At 48.3% G+C, this 17,468-nt stretch overlaps 1 protein-coding gene across 8 annotated transcripts in view; it reads left to right on the plus strand.

Annotated features, from left to right (window-relative positions):
• The window catches only part of ZHX2 (zinc fingers and homeoboxes 2), a 261,988-nt gene that overhangs the window by 74,109 nt on the left and 170,411 nt on the right, over nt 1–17,468 (plus strand). For all 8 annotated transcript variants that reach the window (XR_009215031.1, XR_004370998.2, XM_032760349.2 and 5 more), the window contains exon 2: nt 8,745–8,807. The gene's annotated coding sequence lies outside the window, so the exon portion shown is untranslated. The remainder of the gene's footprint in view (nt 1–8,744; nt 8,808–17,468) is intronic.

Consider the following 17,468-nt stretch of genomic DNA (forward strand, 5'->3'; position numbering starts at 1 on the left):
CTCTAGCTACTTCCTGTTTGAATCCTATGCATCTTTCAATCCAGCTCCCGTGGCACCTCCAGCTAGGCTGCCCTTCTAGGGCACCCCACAAGAGACATCATCTTAATAAGCCCTCCCATCCGTGACACTGTATAGTCCCCCTGTGGGCATTTTCACTTACTTTTAAATACTTGTGTGTACATCATAGCTCCTCTACATGATTTCAAGCTCATTGAAAGCAGTAACCAAATTGCCTCCATTTTCCGATGCCTACCACTAGCCTCCGCTTCAACACCTGATACAGTATTCTAAGTGTTGGACACATATTTGCGGAATAAATGTTATCTTCATTCAGAATAAATGGTCAGGTATATAAGCATCCATACATTCCAGGGTCAGACCGGGTTGAATCTTAGCTCTGGCCTCTGTGCACTGGGAGACCTAAGTCAAGTTATTTAACACTTTACTGCCTCCGTTTCCTCACTTGTAAAACAGGGATAATCATAATGCCTGGCTGACTGGGTGGCTCTGTGGATTAAATGGGTGATGCATGTAAATGACGTGCTTAATAGAGTGGCCAGCATAAAATTGACTCCATAAATGAAGTTGTAACATTTTTGCAATTCTACATACAAGTTTGTATGTGATTTTTTGAAAATATATTATACCACCTTGCAGTTCGAGTTTGGCTTCAGCTAGCTGCCAAGTCCTTCCCATCTTTGCATTTTCTGCAACTGCCTCACATAGGCACTGGCCGGGTCAGAGTGTGCCCCTAGCTACACTCTTGGAGCGAGGGGGCAGGGAAGGGAGAGATGGATTCCCAAATCCCTGTCTTAACTGCCCGCCAGTTTGGGGTTCGTGGCCACATTAAGTGCTCTTACTCAATTCATGTGACTTGACAAATTTGGAATGTGTTAGGGAAAGAGAGTTTTTCCAGCTATGAGTCAGTACATTTATGTGCTCACACACACATTTTTTTCTTTAAAAAAAGAAGTTTAGCAAGAATCATTTATGAGTATAAAGTGGAAACCTCTGGAAATTTTATTTAGACCCAGAAGGCAAGTAATACTTAAGACATTTAATAAAGGGTTTGAAACAAGATAGAATTGGGAGAAAACACAGCTAGCTGCCTTCTCCTTCTGTATTTTCAGCTACCATGTTGTACACAGGAAGATCCAAATTACATGAGTTTAATCTCATACCTCTTGAATACTCAGATTTTTGCTAAGCAAGGTCAGGAAATAAGAGATGTGTAAAAGCAGGGAAGCCAAACCGGCATCTATTAAGCACCTAGATGTACCAGAAAGCCATGAGTGGGGAACATATCCCAAGTTCAAGAGGCTGTATGGGGGGAAATGAAACAGTTTGATTCAGATAGGCTTGGGTTCAAATCACAGCACCTCACTTTTATAATATTATTTATTCTCCATCATGTTCCATTTTATGGATGACAAAACTGAGGGTCAGAGAAGATCAAGTATTTTGTTTCTGTATACAAAGCTCTTATGTGGTAGAAATTGCATTCTAAACTGAGTCTGTCAGTCTCTAACCAAGAATATGCTATCTCCCTATGCTAAAGAAAGTGGTTTCAAATTATTGTTCCTCGGAGTAGAGTTTCCATAACAAGGAGGGAGGCAGACACACCCATTGTCAAAGATGATGTCTGCAGATCCTAACCAGGCACAGCTTTCTGGGAGACCAGTGTCCTCAGCCACTTTCTGACACTTGCCTTTGCTTCCTGCCTTTTAGGGATTATGGAGAACCTGGTTCCCCCAGGTTGATCTCCTTACTGTTGTTTATTTTAAAGAAGGAAACCACCACCCACCCAAAGGGCTTCTGTTTTCCAGTTCACTCATATCTCTTTTGTGAGGGCTCACTTTCATAGACTCCCAATCTTAAGGGAGCTTTCAGAAACAGGAGCCGTAATCAAAGGTGTATTCATCCCTCTCACATCTGCCAGCAGCCGTGTTGGAGCCAGAGTTCCCTGAGGCCTGGCAGAAGGAGGCACAGGCCAGGTACCTGGGAGAATTTTTCCCTAAACAAATCAGATCGCCCTGTGGTGGCCCTTCTAAAGATCGCGGGGTCCCTGGTGGTGCTTCTCAGATTGCTGGGGGATCTGAAAGGGGCCCAGAGGTGAAAAGGACACATTCTTCCATCTTATAAATACTTTTGAGGGCCACCATGTTCCAGGAACCGCAGACACAGAATCCAACTCTTCAGTGGCTTCCCAACACACACAGGTAAAGACAGAACTTCTTGAAAGGACTCCAAACCCTGGGAAGATCTGGCTCTGCTCTTTCTCTGGCCTTCTCGGCTCCAGCCACCCCGACAGCTGCCAGTCTCTGGGGTCCACCGTGCCTCTCCCTCCATGGCCCACACATGCCCTTCGCCGCTCGTTCAGCTTTTCTTCCTCTCCCTGCCTGGTGTGCGCTGCCTGTCCTCCAGGTCTCACTGCAATCTGCTGTATCCTCCTGTGCCTCTCTGTGCAATCTTGCCACATTGCACAGTGCTTCAGTTAGCACAATAATGTCATTGAAGTCTTTATCTCTAGCCTGACTCTAAGGCCAGGGTTCACCTAATCTCCCCATAGCCTGGCCCCTAGTCAAAGCCCCATAAAGAGTTGTTGAAAGAATGAAGAGACATCAGTGAGCAAAATAGACGCTGCCCTTGGCAAGTGACACTGTCACAAACAGAAAAAAAAAAAAATAGATGCTGCCCTTCCCAATGCCGGACACATACATCTTCCTAGAGTGTCATTGTCAAATTGTACTTGACAACTTTGAGGGAGAAATATTTTGAAACAAATATGGGTCAATTCTAGAGTTGAATTCAGTATTCTCATAAATGTCCAAGATATCAAGCTGCATCTACACACCCCAGGGCAGCTGGGAACACAGGCTCTTCTGTACTCTTGGGGAATCTCAGTTGAAGTTAGGTTGTGGCTGGAGGGAGAGATGGCCCAGTTTTCCACAACTCCAGTCACATAGCCAACGTTGAAGAGGCATTGTGGGGAAGAAATGGAATGATGATTCAGTCAGGCCTGAGTTCAAACCTCCATGTTCAACTTTCTACTCTTAGGACTCTAGGCAACTTTTTTAATCTTGCAGGTTCAGGTTTACCATCTGTAGAATGGGTATGTGAATGCCTGAACTTCACAGTTGCTGTGAAAAAAGGAGATAAGGCTTAAGACCCAGCCCAGAGCCTCCTGGAACAGAGCCATGTGCTCCGGAAGTGGTGGCTGTTATGTGAGCAATTTTGCAGATGAGCAAATGACATATGCGTTTTATTCCATATGACCAGCATTTTCTGCCCTTCTGAATGAAAGGCTATTGTTAGGGACCAAAGTGAAATATTGCCTGGAACAAAGACAGGTCACTGAAGACTGCACTTCCGGCTTGTGGAGTGAGGGCCGAGCTCGGGCTCCACGGAAGCCGCTTGTAGCTTTCCACCTTTTTTGAGCTTGACCTTGCTCTTATTTCTGGTCTGGGCTGGCTCCAACCAGGGTTGGCTTCTCTCTCTCATATGCTCCCTGGCTGCACTCACGCCTTTCCCTCAGTTTGATGCTATCACCTTAGGACATCATGGGCTTTTTACTAGACCTGGAGCTTCTTACTCGTCTGCTAAATGTTTGCCGAATAAGAAGTGGAATGGGATAAACTTCGTAAGAGGGAGTGACCCTTGGGGAGGGCATTTCTCTTCTACAGGCCTTTAAAGTCGCTTCCCTGGTTCGCCCCCTTCTGGTGCCTGGCACAGGCTTAAACTAGGCCAAAAGGGAATATGTGGGGACTCATGGGGAAAATGCCGCTGGCTTATTTTTCCTTATTGTGATTTTCTCCATATGACCAGTAATTTCTGGCAAAAGGAGTCCTGAGCCAGGAAGGTTGGAAATGTGTGTGCATGTGGAGCTCAGAGGGCACTAAAAAGCCCTATGATTCAGGTTAACTCCTTTTTTTTTTCTTTTTTCTTTTTTGAGACAGAATCTCACTCTGTTGGCTAGGCTGGAGTGCAGTGGCACAATCTTGGTTCACTGCAACCTGCATCTCCCAGGTTCAAGCAATTCTCCTGCCTCAGCCTCCCAAGTAGCTGGGATTACAGGCATGTGCCACCATGCCCAGCTAATTTTTGTATTTTTAGTAGAGACAGGATTTCACCATGTTGGCCAAGCTGGTCTCAAACTCCTGACCTCAGGTAATCTGCCTGCCTCAGCCTCCCAAAGTGCTGGGATTACAGGCGTGAGCCACTGCGCCTGGCCCAATTCAGGTTAACCCCTAATGAGAGCCGCTGCCTTCCACGTGCAGAAAGAGTAGGCTCCACTCGGCATGCACTGTGGCCTTGGATTCCCCTCCACAAACCAAGGAGGCAGCTCTGGTTAGAGCCCTGCCCAGCTGAGGAGGAAACCAACGTCCCGGAAGAGAAGTGATTGGCATAAGGACACAGAACACGTGTGTGAGAGAAGCGGGACCAGACTCGGCCCTGCAAGACTAGCGCTCCTTCCACCATGCTGCTTAGGATCTACTGGGGTCTAGCGGGGTGATGGTGCGGCGCTGGGTTCAAGGATAAATGGAGAAAACAGAACTGATTAAGTGAGAGTCCCCAGCTCTAAGAATAATTCACTGTGCAGCCCCAGCCAAGTCACTCTGCCCTTGTGTACTCCAGTTGCTGCCTAGTCAGTTGAGGATAATAACAGGTATTGTCAATAACAAGAACAGCTAACACCTGCTCACACTCTTCTAAGCACTTAATATGTATCACCTCCCTCAATTCTGCAGAGGAAGGCGGCATTAATTAGGGTAAGAGTGAAGCAGATCATTTGAGAGAGGGACTAGCATGGCTAGCTGTGTGGCTGTGGAGCATGATGGGTTCAAGAAAGGAGAAGGAGGCAGTGAGCCAGGAACAGTGGGGGGACTGGAGGAGGGGAGGGGAGTGGGGAGAGATGAGCAGGCACCAGCCTCACAGAGCTACAGAGGCCATGGGGTGGGGAGTGTGATCTTTGCCCTGACACAGGTAAGGAGCCTGTTAGCTGTCCCTGTCTTGCACCCCTTCTTTATACATTGTACCTTCTCCCACTCAGTCTATTATTTGTCTTTCCCCTTTTGTATGCCATGAGTTTCTTAATGGTAGGGACTGGGTTTTATTTATTTATGTCTATCTGGTGCATAGCACAGAATCAGATATATGGGTACCCAATGAATTATTGTTAGATATTTAATATACTCAGTATTTAATATTAACATGTTCAATGTCTAATAACTATATATATATTTAAGTTCTATATTGACATTAGTATCTGTATCAGTCCATTTTCACACTGCTATAAAGAACTGCCTAAGACTGGGTCATTTATAAAGGAAAAAGGTTTAATTGACTCACAGTTCAGCATGGCTGGGGAGGCCTCAGGAAATTTACAATCGTGGTGGAAGGGGAAGCAAGGCACCTTCTTCACAAGGCAGCAGGAAGGAGAAGCACTGAACACAGGGGGAAGAGCTCCTTATAAAACCATCAGATCTCATGAGAACTCCCTCACTATCATGAGAAGAGCATGGGGAAAACCACCCCCATGATTCAATTGCCTCCACCTGGTCTCTCCCTTGACACCTGGGGATTGTGGAGATTACAATTCAAGATGAGATTTGAGTGGGGACAGAAAGCCTAACCATATCAGTACCTATAATATAACTTGCATTATGCAAGCATTTCTGCTACTAACTATATATGCATTTCTGTAAATCTTTGCATTCTGAAAAATTCAAAAATCACAGAGATTTGGGAGACAATAAGGTTGCAGCGCACGACTCACAATTCATGCAACTCTTTAACAAACCACAATCCTAGTGATGATTATAGCACAGTTAAAATGGCATGCTAAATTTTGAATTAAAAATACATTAGTAACTTTAGGACCTGAGTAACCATAGGGCTATGTTTTACAAACCAAAAGGGGAACTTGAAGGCAAGTGGCTAGAGAAGGTTTGAGGCAGCCGAGTTATGGAGGCAGGAGCGGACAGATCTTCATCGGAAGTTACAGGTACAAGAGCAGTTGCAGGCTTTGCTGAAATATATCAGAGAGGGCTGGGCGCGGTGGCTCACGCCTGTAATCCCAGCACTTTGGGAGGCTGAGGCGAGCAGATCATGAGGTCGGAGATCAAGACCATCCTGGTCAACATGGTGAAACCCCATCTCTACTAAAACTACAAAAATTAGCCGGGCATGGCAGTGCATGCCTGTAGTCCCAGCTACTCGGGAGGCTGAGGCAGGAAAATTGCTTGAACCCGGGAGGTGGAAGTTGCAGTGAGCCGAGATCACGCCACTGCACTCCAGCCTGGAGACAGAGCGAGACTCCGTCTCAAAAAAAAACACTATCAGAGAGGAGTGGTCTAACATGGCCTTTGCACAAATATCAGGGAGAAGTGAGCAACAAACTCTTCTAAGACAGCACATGGCCACACTGAGCCAAGAGGAAGAACATGGAATGAGCGGGGTGTCATGGACAGCATGGAATCATCTATGGCTTACTGCACTCAGCTGTGTCAGGGATCTTTGCATCCAGCTGCTGTTACTTGGTGATGCAAAACATTAATGTGCTGGGAACATTTGCCTAAGAGCCAATACTACTTCCACATTTTATGGACATCATTCCGCTGTATATCTTAACTTAGCTGAACTGTCTTATGGAAGCAAGTGCAGTAGAATGAATGATGTCTAATATAACACATGACTCATTGATAAGAATGCCAGCTGTCTAGTTTACATTGAGAAAAGTACTGGTCATGCACCCTGCATGGGTTATGGACTGTTTTCCTCTTGGTCTGTGAGTCTACTTAGTAAATTCACCTTACAAGCAGAGTGTGGAGCAAGAGCATATGGAGTTGGGAGACGCTAATGTAGAGTGTCATAAATCTATGCTGTAATGTCCCCCTCCTCATCAGGAGCAGCTAGACCACACTGGTTGTACCTCTGGGCCTGGAGTCAGAGGATAGTCTCCCCAGCCTGTCTGATAACTGTGTGACCTCAGGAAAGTAAGTTAACCTCTCTGTTTTCCCAACTGCGAAATAGGGCTAGTGACGTGCCCCTTAAAAAGTAAGGAGCTGATTGGCTGGTGGATAAAAAGCTCTTTCTAAGCTATGAAGGACTTTGGAGAGTATTGTTCTTCTCACAGGTCAGTGCTTGGAATGCTCAGGTTAGCTTGTCTCCTGGGGCGCCTCCTCCCACCGGATGGTTAGTTCTAAAGGGCAGTGGACAAAAGCGCTCAACTTCTTGGAATCAAAGTAAATTAATCACTGGAATTAACTGCAGAAGCTCGAATTCCCCTGCAGGAAGGAGGCCCAGAACTTTCAACGGGGGAATTTTGCTGGCCTTTGACAAAACTGAGGAGCAGGGAAGCCTGTGGCCAGTATTCAGTGCCTCCCTCCCTGAGTGCTCTGCCCAATACCGGAGGCCACCACTCACCTCCAGGACTCCAGTCACCCACCACCTGTGGCTAGGACCCCTCCCTCAGCCACTCCCACAAAGCCAGGTCTGACTTCTCCTTCCCCCAGATAGTACAGTGGAAAGGAACACAGGCTTTGGAACCACATGAACGTGGCTTTGGTTGAGCTCGACCACTAACCAGGTCCACAGCCATGGTGGCAAGTTGTCACTTTTGGAGCCGGTTTCCCCACGTGGAGAATGGGCTGCAACTTCCTTCCTTCCATGATTAAGAGAATGATAACATCAGCGCTTTGCAGACTTTAACCTGCCCAGGAGTCACCTGAAGGTGTTGTTAAAATACAGGCTGCTCCCATACCGTAGGGCTTGGTGGGGCCTGGGACTCTGCATGTGCAGCAAGCTCCCAGCCGGTATGATTGCACCCTTGAATAGTAATAACCCAGGTCAGGTGTGCGAGGGGCCTGGCGCGTGGTAAGTACTCAGTCAACAGAATCTGCCACCTGAAAGTTTTCTTTCCCTCAGCCAAAAGGTTCTCCTTTGAAAACAGGAATGGATGAAAAGAGAAAGCTCTGCCCACCTCAGAATTCTCAGGGAAACAAGAAAAAACAAGTTTGGCTTTCAAGGCGGGCTGGGCGTGGGGAGTGAGAACGGTGTGCCCTCCGCCGCAGCTCCCTGGCTCGGTGGCTGCTCCGTGCACATGTGCGCCGCAGGTGGCCTCTGCCCTGCGTGGTTAAACCTCTAGGGCTCAGGCCCCAACTTGCCGTGCTGTGAACACATCCTCAGAACCGGACACATGCCTTTTTCTTGCGGCTACAGCTCTCCCGAGGAATTTTCAAAGCACACGGGGTTCGCTTGGCAGGAGTCTCCCAGGATATAAATACGCTTTGGGGGCTTTTGTTTTAAGGACTGCAGTATCTTTTCGACTTGAGGCCTGAGCACAGAGCTTTCCCCCTTCGCCCTCACCAAAATGCAACCATGAAGGGCCGCTGCCAGGAAGACTCGAGGAGACTCTGAGTGAGGTTAAAGAGAGGCCTTCCGCACCCCTACACCCGCCGATTTTGCCTTTCATTTTGCTCTTCTAGAAAGCCTGCTTCTCCACAAGCTGCTGACTCATCCAGGGCTAGGGTCTTTTTATTTTTTTCTTTTTTTCTTTCTCAGAATCGCCACAAAGCCCAGAGATTTTGAGGTTGGTTTAATGAGCGGCTCAGTCCTCACCATTTCCTTTTCATTCATCTTCCCCACCTCCATCCCAGTCCCCCATTGACTCCATCCTGCTAGAAAAGAGATGGACACCCAATTGCTCTGCCCTGCTTTTGATACTGAGTTTCTGTCCCCTGTAGATCTGGACGTACCGACTGCTCTTGGAATGAAAAGATTCCCAGGATGTGAGCAACACGGGACCGGTGAGTACTGTCGCATTTGGCAGTCGTGGGGCCTAGGCTGGATTTCAACAAGGGAAAGGAGAGGGATGGGAGGGGCTGGGGCAGCTGAGCTCTGGCAGCTCTGAAACTGTATTTCCATGCACGTGTACCTGGAAACAGCACAGGGCCGAGAATCTAGGTGTGAGTCCCTTGGAATCCACTGGGTTCCTGCCAATCCCTCCCCAGGAGCACTGGAGCCTGCAGGTAGCTGGGCTGTCCTCCCTCTGCTCTGATGACAGCAGCCGAGACTCACCATCCAGAGGGCATGTGCTCAGAAATGTTTCCGGCAAACCTCTAGCCAGGGCTAGGGAGATATTCTTAGAACAGAGAGGGAGCTATCTGGCTCACACCAGTTGGGAAACCATGGCCCTGAGGAGACAGTGCTAAAGTGAGGCAGGAAAGCCCCCTGTGCACATTTGAAGGACTGTCATGAGCAGGACAGAGGTGGGCAGCTGTTGACTCCACCTAAGGAAACATTCCTAACAGGAGAGCTATGCAAGAGTGCAATAGGAAACTTGGGGAGTAGAGTGAGTTCCCTGTCGCTGGCAGAATTCAAGCAGAGGCCGGAGAAATGTCTGTGGGACATGTCGAAGGGGAGAGTGCAATGTTTTACAGACCCTGTTCCCTGGTGATCTAGAATGCTGTGAGGGACAGGCAGTGGGAGGAGGGAGGGAGTGTAGGGAAAGTCTGAATGAGGGAAGCATTTGAACTCGTGCCTGCAGATGCTCAGCATTGCCTCCGTTTTAGGTGCAGGTTCTCCTATAAAACTGTTTGGAAGCCACCAGATGAGATGACCCTCGGGTCTCTCCTACGTTGTTGCCCATTGGCTGGCTGTACCTGAGCTAATGCCAGACAATGCACATATCATAGACATGAGCCCAAACACCTGCTGTACGTGGTCCGGGGGGCAACTCTCAAAGCATGATGAGGGTTTTGCTCAGAGGCTCTGGGAAACCTCTCTCATGCCAGAACCACCAAAAGAGTTACTGGGGCTAGTCATGCCATCAAGGGACTCGGGATCCAGACCACATAGACAAGAGGAAAAGGCATGGGGAAACAGGTGGCAAGACTCACCCACCCCCCACTCCTCAGGGCCCCAGAGAAAGCAAAAGCGGGTGTGGCCCAGGCAGGTGGCTTGGCTTCAGCTTCACCTGGAATGGTGGGCCCTTGGGCAGGGGCAGTGCCACATAGTCCAGTGGCCAAAACCTGACCCACTGAGCATGAGAAAAATTGCACTCCAGACACAAAATGGGGAAGTTACGCAGGAGGGACACCCGTTGCGCTTGGGAGGGTCTGAATAGTGAGCACACGGGTTCCTTTGTGCTTTGTAACTGGGTCTTCTTCCCCTGGGGTCTGGGTCAGCTGCAACAGTAAATATTTACTAAGGGCCCCTGAGGGCAGGGCTCTGTGGGAGGCCAGAGATGGTGTTTTGCTTTAAGAAACTGACAGCCTGGATGAGAATCGAGTTTGACAGTGGTTGTGCACAGGCTGTATATTCAGCTGAGCCCTGTTTGCTGTCGGGGGGCCGGGGAAAGGCAGGAGAGGAGAGGACTGAACTGTGACTCGGCAAGTCTTTTTTTTTGAGACAGAGTCTTGCTCTGTCACCCAGGCTGGAATGCAGTGGCGTGATATCCACTCACTGCAAGTTCCGCCTCCCGGGTTCATGCCATTCTCCTGCCTCAGCCCCCCAAGTAGCTGGGACTACAGGTGCCCACCACCACGCCCGGCTAATTTTTTGTATTTTTAGTAGAGACGGGGTTTCACCATGTTAGCCAGGATGGTCTCGATCTCCTGACCTCGTGATCCACCCGCCTCGGCCTCCCAAAGTGCTGGGATTACAGGCGTGAGCCACCGTGCCTGGCCAGCTTGGCAAGTCTTTAAGCAGTTGAGCTTTGAGGACAGGTACTTTGTGCTTGCATTCACAGAACCTGGCACATAGTAGGTGCTCAGTAAATGATTGTCAACTATAGTGATGAGGAGGCAGCCCAGGGAGGCAATGTCTGTGGTTCAGAGCATGGCCCCTGGAGTCAGAATGCCAGATTCCCATCCCAGCCCTTCCACTAGCTGTGGGGCCTTATGCATCAGTCTCCTCCTAAGATGGAGATAGTGATAGTTCGATTTAATGAGTTAATTCACATGAAGCTGCTGGGATATAGTAAGTGCTCAATAAATATTAGTCCTTATTCTAGATGTGGGACATGAGCCCAGATTAAAGCCCAATGATGGGACAGGAAAAAGTAGTGTAGGTTGGAGAACAGAGCACTGGGCTGGGAGTCAGAAGCCCTGGCATAGCTGCAGGGCAGGGTCAAGGAAGCAATCCCTGCCGGTTAGCACATCCTCTAAGCTGGAGATGCTGTGGAAGGCTGTCAGGGTGGCACTGTTTTTCCTCCTGGCTCCTGGTCCCTCCTGGTTGAAAGCAGAGGTGGCTCTGCTATTTATTCCTAGCTGTGGGCCTCCTGGAGAGTCATGTGACCTCTCAGAGCACCCCTTTTTCCCAGTGAATGGGGACACCCTTACTATCCTCCTTCCCTCCGGGAAGTAGTCGTGAAGACTGAGAAACACCAGCACAAAAGAAAGATTCCATTGATACAGATGGAGAATCACTTAGGACCCCAGCTTGGGTAGTGTGGTCTCAAGCCACACAGTTCCCTGTTCCTTCCCCAAGTGAGGTCTGGCTGTCTCCATGGCTGGAAGACAGATAACGTGTCGCCAGATTCCCATAGTGATGATTCACTTTGCAAAAGGCACTCCCCACCACCCCAGGATTTGGAGCATATTTCAGATAAAAATTGCATTCGCCTGAAACACTTGTCAGGGTTACATTTCTTTTGTGAGTGGTAGACCTGGAGTTACAGAATGAGCTTGTTTAGTGGCCTGCCTTTGGCTCCCTCACCCCATCTCACCCAGACCCTAGTGGGTAGCAGGATTGTAACGTAAGCCAAAATTGTATATGACACAAACAGAGCGCCTTTGCCTAGGGGATCTAAAACTATTCTAGATTCCTTTTCCCATGAACCCCCCTGACATCTGCCAGGTGGCCACAGCCTCACTTCCAACTTGGGTGGGAAGAGGGATGGCATGAGGGGATCAACTGGTCATTGCTGCCAGGGTCACTGTGCTGAGAAGGGTGTCGAGGCATATCCAGGAAAGAGTATGCTGCAGTGGATTACTGATGTCTGCTGAGGAGGCAGGAAGAACTATAGCATTCCTGCCACTTTTTGGCATCCCTAGACAAAACAATTTCTTTATTTTTTATTTTTGAGACAGAGTCTCACTCTGCCACCCAGGCTGGAGTGGGGTGGCACGATCTCAGCTCACTGCAACCTCCACCTCCTGGGCTTAAACAATTCTCTTGCCTCAGCTTCCCAAGTAGCTGAGATTGCAGGTGCCTGCCACCATGCCCAGCTATTTTTTTTTTTTTTTTTTTGTATTTTTAGTAGAGACAGGGTTTCATCATGTAGTCAAACCTCATTAATCTGGACCACTTTAGGAGCAACTCAAATGAGTGAAAAGTCTTCAGCCCAGGGTGTTTCCTGCAGGCAGGTGAGCCTTCTTACCGTTCAGTCCACAGACTCAACTCAGCTCAGCCCAGCTAACCAACTGGTGCTAATGCAGGAGCCGTAGGACCTGTGCTTAGCAAGTCTGACCACATGGCTGAATGCACCTGACCTGTACTTTTAGGCCACTTACTCTTTTTGCATGCTTAGGAATAAATACCACTGAAACTCTAACAAAAGCAGTGTGTTTTCTGAAGTAGAAAATCATTCAATGGGCAGCTTTGCTTCTATTTCAAATTGCCAGGGAATTTGAATTAGAGTAACTTTGTACTAGCTGGGAATAAGCTGTTTTTCCAGAGTTATATGCAGAAAATGAGACAAAATAGTCCAGAAGTAGGTTTCCCCTGAGTTTCCTGATCTGTAAAATGGGGAAATAATACATCTCACAGGGTTATTTGGGAGAGTAAATGAGATAAAATGTGTAAGAGACGTAGCATGCAACCTCGCTCACAAAAGATGGTCAAGAAATGCTATTTCTTTTCCCCCGTACCACCTCCCATCTATCTTCACACTGAAAGCGTAGCTTTTTTCTTGCAATATGTTCAAGAAATGATGTTACAGATAGATTTTTTTTTAAAATAGCATCATACTTTTCAAATGACTCCTGTTAGTGTTTCAGAGGCTCTTCCTTTTTATTGCTGATGATCCTTCAATGGGAAATGTCCACTTCTTCAGCCTGAGTTCCTCTGCTCTGGTCTTCTGGGTGGAATAGCTCCAAGGGTCCTGACATGCATGTGGACGAATGTCTTTGTAAGACGATTGAGCCTTTTAGTGGGTTTCTCTAGTAGAGCCAGTCATACGGTGATGCGGCTATTCCACATCTTTCCTTCCACACAGCAAGTGTCCACACCTGAATTCCATTCCCATTGTCGGGAGAGTCAGGACAGGAAAGGTGATCTAACGCCAAACTGACGCCAACCATGTGTCAGAAGGATGGGCTTTACTTATTAATAATGGGTAAGAAGTTTGCAATGAAAATCTTCTTTCATCTCTAGTCTCTGAGAATCTTCAGGAGAAAGATTAAGTTAACACTTAAAAAAAGAAAAATCAAGGCTGGGCACAGAGGCTCACACCTATAATCTCAGCACTTCGGGAGGCTGAGGTGGGAAGATCACCTGAACCCAAGAGTTTGAGACCAGCCTGGGCAGCATAGGGAGACCCTGTCTCTACAAAATATGCTTTAAAAAATAGCCAGACAAACACGGTGAAACCCCGTCTCTACAAAAAATTAGCCAGGCATGGTGGCGGGCACCTGTAGTCCCAGCTACTTGGGAGGCTGAGGCAGGAGAATGGCGAGAACCCAGGATGCGGAGCTTACAGTGAGCCGAGATTGCGCCACTGCACTCCAGCCTAAGCGGCAGAGCAAGACTCCGTCTCAAAAAAAAAAAATAGCCAGACATGGTGGGGCCCACCTATAGTCAGGAGGCTGAGGCAGGAGGATTGCATGAGACAAGAAGATCAAGGTTGCCCTGAGCTACGATCACACCACTGCACTTCAGCCTGGGCAACAGTGAGACCCTATATTGGAAAAGAAGAAAAATCAAGACTAATGAAATCTATGCGAAGCAGGGAGAGGGACCTGCATGGCTGGAGGAGCAGCACCCCTGATCACAGAAGCTGAAACTCATTAGGACTCCTGGGTTATTGACTGAGAGCTGGGGCTCTAAGGCAGACAACAGACAAGTGCACCTTTATTCCAGCCACCTCGAGCATCAGCCCCCAATCCTCTCTGGCCTGCAACCTGGTGAGCTGGGGTGCACAACCCTCCTCTTCTCTCTTGTCCTCTCCCGAGGCCTAGAGCAGAACTTCTCCACAGCCTGTGCTCTGCCCTTACCTGAGGAGCTACCTGCCTCCTTCCCAGGAGATGGAGTGGCCAGTGGTCTTCCAAGGCTCCATGGGCAGGGCAGAAGGAGGAATGTAACCCTATCCCGCCCTCCCAGTCTCCCTAGTGTGGCTGCCCTGTGGTGCATCCCGCTCCTCATCCTTTTTTGTTTTTGTTTTGTTTTGTTTTTTGAGACAAAGTTTCACTCTTGTCGCCCAGGCTGTAGTGCAGTGCCTCAATCTCGGCTCACTGCAACCTCCGCCTCCTGGATTCAAACCATTCTCCTGCCTCAGCTTCCCAAGTACCTCTCTTCATTCTTATCCAGCCTCAGACTCTTCCCTTCTGAGGATGGAGCTGGGGGACACCATGGGGCTGGAGAGAAGGCCTTGAGATGAGAGTGCATGGCCAACACAGGCTCCTTCAGGGAGCTGTCGCCTGGAGGCCCAGGCAGGGGCGTCAGAACTCCATGCAGGTCCCACAGCCTCCTCTGAGGCTCCGGTCTCCTCTCTGAGCATCCACGGATCTTACAGTTGACACATCCAGTGTGAGGCAATATTGCAGAGCCACCGAGAGTGTGCACTTTGGAGCCAGACTGCTCCTCAGTTAGAATCTCAGCTCCACCTTTGCTAGTCCTGTGATTCTGGATGAGTTATCTAACTTGCATGTGCTGTGCCTTCTTCATCTATAAAATGGGTTCCCTCATAGGGTAGTTAGGATGACTAAATGAGTCTGTGGAAGGTGCTTGTGGTAGCGTCCCCCACAGAGTAAAAGTGTTAGTAAAAACAATAAGTAAATGAACACAGAAGTCAGTATGTCATTGATCACTGGATTGACCTCAGCAAGATGGTAAGTTTCCTACCCACAGAATCAAAGTCTTTCATTCTGCCTGTGGGTTCAGGGAGGCTTTCAATTAGACCCTGAAGGAGGGGAAACCTGGGCAGAGGTGGCAGAGGTGGCAGAGGTGGACAAAGCTTGGACATTTGGAGGCTTTGGGGAGTCTGAGGTTGCTAGAGCAGGTAGAACCTCATGGAGGAGCACATGGCAATTGAGATGGGCAAGGTCAATGAGGCAGACTGCAGAGACTCTCAGGTGCCGTGCTCAGGGTGGAGCTGTTTGCAGGAAGCAATGAGTGGCTTTCAAAGGTTTTTAACCAAGGGAGTGATATTATGCAACCTTGGGCTTAGAAAGGTGAGCTGGTGCCAGGCACGGTAGCTCGCGCCTGTAATCCCAGCACTTTGGGAGGCCAAGGCGGGTGGATCATCTGAGTTCAGGAGTTCAAGACTAGTCTGGCCAACAAGGTGAAACCCCATCCCCACTAAAAATAAAAAATAAAAAAAATAGCTGGGCATGGTGACAGATGCCTGTAATCCCAGCTACTTGAGAGGCTGAGACATGAGAATTGCCTGAATTCAGGAAGCAGAGGTTGCAGTGAGCTGAGATTGTACCACTGCACTCCAGCCCGGTGACAGAGCAAGACTCTATCTCAAAAAAAAAAAAAAAAAAAAGAAAGAAAGATGAGCTGGTCAGAATGCAGATGGCATTGCAGGTAGGAGAAGCCAAAGACAAGGAAGCAATGAGGAGATGGTGGCTGTTCCAATGGCCCCAGAGAGAGGGATTGACCCTCTCAACTGAGCCAGTCACAGCAGAAATGGAGCAGGGAACTCACTCCAGAACACCAATTCAGAGAAAGAATGGACTGGATGTGAAGATAGAAGTGAGAAAGGACAGGTCCAGAGTGAGCCTCAGGTTCCTGGCTTGAGAGACTGATCTTGTTAACCAAGTAGTGGACAAATGCAGAAAAAGTGGCAGGTGATGTCGAAGGCTCTGGGAGCGTTGCATTTGATGAACTGGTGCGGGCAGGACGGGGAGCAGCATGGAGTAGCAGCTAAGCAGGTAGGCTCAGGAGTCCACGTAGCTTCAATTCACATCCTGGCCCAGCCAAGCACTAGCTGTGTAACCTTGGAGAGATCGTTTAACTTTCCTGAGCCTCAGTTTCCTTATCTGCATAATGAGGATTGTGTAGTGATTATTACCTACCTGAGAAGGCTTTTAGGATCAGCACATGTACAATGTTAAGAACTATGTCTGGTACTTGGAACCAACCCAAATGTCCATCAACGATAGACTGGATTAAGAAAATGTGGCACATATACACCATGGAATACTAAGCAGCCATAAAAAATGATGAGTTCATGTCCTTTGTAGGGACATGGATAAAGCTGGAAAACATCACTCTCAGCAAACTATCCCAAGGACAAAAAACCAAACACTGCATGTTCTCACTCACAGGTGGGAATTGAACAATGAGAACACATGGACACAGGAAGGGGAACATCACACACCAGGGCCTGTTGTGGGGTGAGGGGAGGGGGGACAGATAGCATTAGGAGATATACCTCATGCAAATGACTGACGAGTTAATGGGTACAGCAGACCAACATGGCACATGTATACATATGTAACAAACATGCACGTTGTGCACATGTACCCTAGAACTTAAAGTATAATATATATATATATGCCCTTTAAATATAATAAATTCCTTTCTCAGGGCAAAAAAAAAAAAAAAAAAAAACTATGTCTGGTACAGAGGGAGTGCTCCTAAGTGTGAGTTTCCATTACATTAGTACTAGCATTGAAACTGAGTTTAGGATTAGTGTTTATCATCCTAGCGATGTGCAACATGGGCCTGGAGCACAGAAACAAGCTCAGGAAGGGATAGATGTATTGGGAGTCAATAGCACATACAGGCTGGTGATTACCAACCTATAGGTGTGTTCCCAAGGAGGAAGAAGTGGGCATCACCCGGGTTCTTTTCAAAGCGTATCATCCTACCCAACTGCACTATAGCCCTGACCCTGGCCCCTGCAGTCCTGCTGTCCTATGAAAAATCAGCATAGGCAGGTATCACCATGACCAATGGGTACGTGCTGCATCCTTCAGGTCTGTGGGCGAAGAAAAAAGATGCACAGACAGCTGATGGAGGTGACAGGTGAACCTATGGGGTGACTGAACTCGCTCAGGGACAGCTCAGAGATAGAAGACTGCTGGGCTGAAGACAGAACCCTGAGTCAGCATAAGCATTTAAGACGCAGGACCCAAAGCAGTATCTCCATCAGTTCGCAGAGCTACAACTGCCCCACGTGCCACTCGTATGAAATTCACTTCGCCCTCATGGACTAGACATGAAAACCCCGATGTAGGCATTTGGTCCATCTACAGATTCAGGTGCAAGTTCAAACCAGGCCCCATTCAATAGCATAA

This window comes from Hylobates moloch, unplaced genomic scaffold, assembly GCF_009828535.3.
Source record: "Hylobates moloch isolate HMO894 unplaced genomic scaffold, HMol_V3 SCAFFOLD_9, whole genome shotgun sequence".
NCBI classification, from domain to species: Eukaryota; Metazoa; Chordata; class Mammalia; order Primates; family Hylobatidae; genus Hylobates; species Hylobates moloch.